The following is a 6,043-nucleotide window of genomic DNA, read 5'->3' on the forward strand; positions in this document are numbered from 1 at the left end:
TAATTTAATTTGATGCAGTACAAACAATCAAAACCCACCATGAGGTCAATTAACTAACTAAACTAGGTTATGGAAATAAATTCGCTTCAAATGAATAAAATCTAGAATAAACAAATGTTATTTAATCACCAGTGGCGTCATTAGCATAAGGTGCGAGGGACTGTCCTTTATTTATCAGAGAGTGGCTGCAGGAACTTTGTGTTGTGTTTTTTTTATTTATTTATTTTTTTAAACCCTCCCAAAGCTACAAATATTTTTTCTTAAACCTCCCTGAATGACTTGGGGAAAATGTATGCAGTGTTCATCCCACATTCCCACGTTATGTTTTCCAAGACCATCGGAAATTCCAACAATAACTTCTGTTTTTACAGTCTCTGGTTGTGATAAATAATTGATCACAGAAAACATGCATGCTTTCTTTAAAAAAAAAAAAACACACCAAACAAAGAAACAAAAAAATGTAGAGAAATAAGAAAATTCGCAAAAAAGGAGAAAAAAAATCAACATTTTTGTAGGATCACTAAAATGTTATCAAGCAAAGAACCCCCCCCCCCCCCCCAAAATCAAAACAAAACAAAAAACCACCAAAAATTTTAAAGAAAAGAAAAAATGCAATTTTTTGCCAAAATTGTCAAAAATATTTTAAAGAAAAAAAGTCAGGAGAATAATCTCATAATTTCATAAGACGAAAAACATTTTGGCAACTTTTTTTAAGGAGTGCCAAATGTTTTAAACACCAACATTTTTTTTTTCATATTACTGATTTATTATTTTTTTTAAGCCCCTAGTGACCTCAAATCCTTGAAACGCCCCTGTTAATAACCATACAGTGTATCTTAATAACGGATGAGATTCTCAGGAATGGTCGAGCGATTTATCCGAGATCTTCGATCATCCAGTCAGTTCTTCCAGGAAGTTCAATCGACCGCGGAGTGGTAGGATCGCACATCGGATGAGGGGAGCCGCTCTTAAGCTAAAATGACTTTCCAGCGGTTATTATCCAGAGCTGTTCTCGTAAGCAAAGGTAAAGTGGTGACACAATAGTAAATAAATGAATAACCATGTTTTTGAAACACATGTATTTTATCTTGCTATTTACAGCGCGAACGCCGTATTTATTTTGAAGCCTGACCTTAGCTTAGCTTAGCACTCATGTAGCAGTTCAGTCACACAAACGGGTTGCCGAATGTTTACGTTATCTGTCTTATGATTTTGTTGCTTAAGTTGGTGCTCTTTAAACCGTTTGTCATTTTGTTGCTAATAGTGTCGTAAACTATCTATCTAGTACAGCGGTAAAGACTGTAAGCTTACTTTTAGCCACGTAATATTCTTCTCGTGCCAAAGCTCTTAAAGAACCTGTGCAAATATAACATTGCTCTTCTTATTAGAAACCCACATATGAAGAAAGATTTAATTTTTTAACCTGTTAGTTTAAGTAGGGGCTGTTCTTCAATTCGGCTTGCTTCCAGTGACAGGACAGTCATTAGTGTCATCCACAGTCAGCTTCCACCAAAACATACAGTGGCGCATAGATAACACTTCACCAGTTCCAGTAGATTATCAAACAAAATACACGAGCTTATAAATGATTCATAATTCTTGCACCAATATTGATTCTTCCGTTGAAAAGCTGAAAAGTATTGACTGTCAATGCCAAGGCAATGTTAATTGTTCATTTTAACATTGTGGTTTGAAACAGTGTTTCATTTTTACTATTAGTGTCATTTTTGATTGAATTATGTATTTACTCATGTATTTTTGCAGTGGGATCCAGGTCTGTATTCACAGCCTCCAAGCGTGACACTGTTAACCCCAACTGGTTGAGAGTGGGCCTTGCATTTGGATCATCTGCCTTCATTTGGGGCCTGGTAAATGACCACAGGACATTTTTAATGACTTCTATAAAAATGATCATTTGTTGTCAGAGGGATATTGTTAATTTACACATAACGTTTATTTTACCCCCATGAGTTTATCTCTTTCTCTTTGTATGTAGGCCAAACTGTGTGTACCAATTGGCTAACTTATCACGAAATGTGTACATTTCTTTCAGCAAGATAAAAACCTTTTTCTTTTTTTCATAATCATGGAGTCATGTAGCAATCTGGTAAAGTTTGATCACTGAGCACCTTGTCCACCAGTCAGCATTTACTGGATCTCAAAGTGTGTGCCTTTAGTTTACCCAGGAGAGGGCAGCAATGAGCAGCAAGCAGTTTTTAATTTTTCAAAAGATATTTGACTTATCGTCTTAAATTAATTTATACAGTAGTCTTTGAGAGGCACAGCCATGTTAAAAGGCCAGATATTTTTTAAAATGACATTTGGCGTGATGATCTCTCTTTATTAAAGGGGAAGTCCTTGGGATTCCCAGTTTTTCAATGAATTTTGTTTTAAGAAAAAAGTATTCTACTTAAATTTGGTTGTCTTATTTTGTTGTTAAAATGATTTTTGTTTATTCTACTTAACAATTTGAAACTTAAGAAAAGTGGTTTAATTTCTTTTAAAAACATGGGAAGAAGGCAATGAGCAATAACAGAAGAAATTATTAAGAAATTAGCAAGAAATTACTAAAAAGAACAAGAAAATTACCTGAAAATCAGTAATTAAAAAATAAGTAAAATGAAAGTTAAAAACAAACAAACAATCAAATATACTGGAAGAAGTGCTTTAAAAATTGTAATAATTTTGTAACATTATTTTAAATATGTGTCTTAAATGAATAAATTATTTTTAAATATATATATGCACATTTGTAACAATACATTTTAATATAGTTTTGTTTTGCTTTTTACTTTATTCCCCAAGACTAGCTTTTTAAAAATAATTTTTGAAATTACTTATTTCTTGCAATTTGTGAAACTGTTTTTTTCCAAGTTGTTAATTGCTTTTTTCTGTTTTTGGAAGAAATCACACCAATTTGCTCAGGGTTCAAAGGTTTTAATACTTGTGAAAAGTGTCTTAAAGCAGCATAAGAAAAGTGATGTCGCTCTAGGTTTTAGAGGGTAGAAGGGACAATAAAAAGCTCTCTCGAAGTTTGATTTTCTTTTATTTATTTATTGCATATCTGCAAGACAGTGAAGAATTTCTGAGTATGATTGGATGTAGTTGAATATGAATAATGTTCTGATATAATTAAATGACTTGTGGTGTCTGTCTTCCACCTGCAGCTCTTCAAGCAACACAGCACAGATGTCCATGAGTACAAAGTGAGGAATGGCCTGGAATGACCCACCACACTGGGATGTGAGTGGTTTTATGTAGTTGATGCTAAAATTAGATGAATTCTGTACAGTATATCACATATGGTATATCTTTTGTGGTTTGATACCTATATTGCCATATAGAATTATTGGCATTCTGTCATCCAGAGTGAAGATCTATAAAGTCTATCAATGGAGGAACAAGTGAAACCTGACACTGTGTCTTTTCTGTCCTGTAGGAGGTCCTGTCTGAAGGATGCACCTGTTTGTCCATTTCTTTCTACTTCCACTGTTCCCTGTTCCTCACTGAATTGTGTGTAAAATAAAAATGTATCATATAAAAGATGTACTTGAGTCATGATCCTTTTGTTCACTTAAATTCACAGTTGCGGTGGTGTTGGTATTGATCAGTACAGTAACAATTTTTCCTTTGACCGTTTGAAACCTGAGAAAATTAGAAATGTCTTTCGTAAACATTAGAAGAGGACAAGAAGTAAGTTAAGAAATGGCCCAAAATAGCAAGACATTTGCAAAAAGTTACAAGAAAAGTACTTGAAAAAAAAACAGCAAAAAAAAAAGGAATAAACACACAAAAATAAGTGTTCAAAGTGCTATAAATATATACAATGCACCCAGTGGAAATAAATAACATGTATTTTCTCCATATACCAAATATGGTACAAATTTCAAAATAAAAGTCATCAGATGGAAAATGGTAAAAAAAAGAGACTAATTCCAAGGCAAAAGCCCAGAATGTCACCCAGAAATAATACAATGCATGTTTTATTCTTCAATGGCTGTGAGATCAAAAATTGCAGTTTAAATGGGTTTCAATGGTGCTTTTTTGCATTTAACAGTATGGATGCTATAATTTTAATTTTACACATTGTATATTGGACTTTTTGAGGAGCTGAGCTGGAAATACCAAGTTTAAAAAGAAATAAATAATCTTGCCAATATGTATGCCATATGCATGAACACAGCCAGAATTATCAAAAAAACGAAGAATAAAAATCATGTAAAATGTGCCAAAGAGGCTCTAAGGGTTAAAACGATGTATTACATGAGTACAGTATCAGCCTACCTCAAACAGCTTTTCTAAAACATCAGAAGGCAATATAAACAGGGTTTAGCCTTATGCTATGATGTAAAACACAGCAGGAGGATCACTTCTAGACAGTGAAAAGCCATCAAATAACTGACAGAATGGACATCTCTCTGAGAGAGAAAACGTGCCTCTAAACTGTCCTTAGATGATAGAATTGGAAAGAGTTTTAACACATCACCAGTACACAGCAGCTAACATCGAGGACCACAGTTATCTCAGTAAGTAAAACGCCACAGCTGCAGTATTATTTGGTGTCTGAACACATGAGATGTAAAAGCAGAGAGAAATACAGAAATGAAAAATAAATGACACGTGTGCAGCACTGCCATATTGTCCACTCGTCATCAGCGACTTCCTGAGCTCTACTTTAGCGTGACAGTCCCGGTGTGCAGGGTGATGCAGAGGAAAGTCACCTCGACAGACTATGCGGAGGGTGATCAATGCCATAAACGAGGAAGGTGTCATGGAATACATTGTAATAGCATTTTAAAGTGTGAGGTGCAGTTGTAAAAATAGATGAAATGAGTGTAAAACTATACCTTGCCCATTCTGAGTATAGATAGAGATAGAGATAATTTTGCCGGTAAGATAGATACACATAATGTGTACTCACTCATCCCTACTGGCAAAAATACTTATTAAAAATACATGGTTTTGTTGCAAGAAGAATGTCTGCTAAATATCCCATCATCTCATTAAAAATACCTGGTGTGGCAAGGAAAATGTCTTCTAAATGTCCCAACTTCTCGTTAAAAATACCAGGTTTTGTCGTAAGAAAAACATCTGCAATATGTCCCAACATCTCATTGAATATATCCGTGTTTGTTGCAAGAAAAATGTCTGTTTAATGTCCTGATGTATTGTTAAAAATACCCAGTTTTGTCGCAAAAAACATATCTGTCCTTTCATATCTTTTAAATTACATGATTTTGTGAGCAGAAAAGTATCTGCAAAATTTCCCAACGTGTCATCAAAAATACCTGGTTTTGTTGACAGAATAGCAGCCACTAAATGTTCCAGTGTCTCATTAAAAATGCTTTTGTTGGTTGGTTTTGTTGCCAGAAAATGGCTGCTAATTGTTCCAACATGTTGTTAAAGATATCCAGTTTTCTGAAGAACTTTTACTTTTCATGCTTTAAGTACATTTTGCTGGTTAAACTATTATACATTTACTTAAGTCAGAGTTTGAATGTGGGACTATTGATGTAATGAGTATTCTTACACTGTGGTATTGGTACGTTAGCTTAAGTACAAGATCCGAGGACTTCCTCCAACTCTGCTAAAAACATCCTCCTCCGTTTCTGTGGCATTAGCCACCTAGCTAGCATTTTTTGGTTCTAGAAATGTTAAGAGAATGGCACAATGCAACCAATTCAATGTTTTTAGAATGTTTTTGGTGGCAAGTTTTCTTTTAGTCCCCAGAATGTTCTTAAAGTTAGGGTAACATTCTTAATAAACATAATACATTTTTATTTATTTATTTTGTTGTTAGATTTTCACATTACATTCCATTTTCATAAAAAAATGTTCTGTAATCTCAGGCCTTAATAACATATTCTGAATGTTGCTTTGAAAACATAATTCCTTTGTTCTCATGTAACATTGTGGGAACATTTTTATAATAGAACACTCTGATCTGTCACTTCTCAACACCACAAAACATCCTCAGAATATTGCAGTGAAAATATGTCTTAGTCAGCATTTAACCTTAAAGGCATGAACAACACCTCAGACA

This window comes from Plectropomus leopardus, chromosome 9, assembly GCF_008729295.1.
Source record: "Plectropomus leopardus isolate mb chromosome 9, YSFRI_Pleo_2.0, whole genome shotgun sequence".
Classification (NCBI taxonomy): Eukaryota; Metazoa; Chordata; class Actinopteri; order Perciformes; family Serranidae; genus Plectropomus; species Plectropomus leopardus.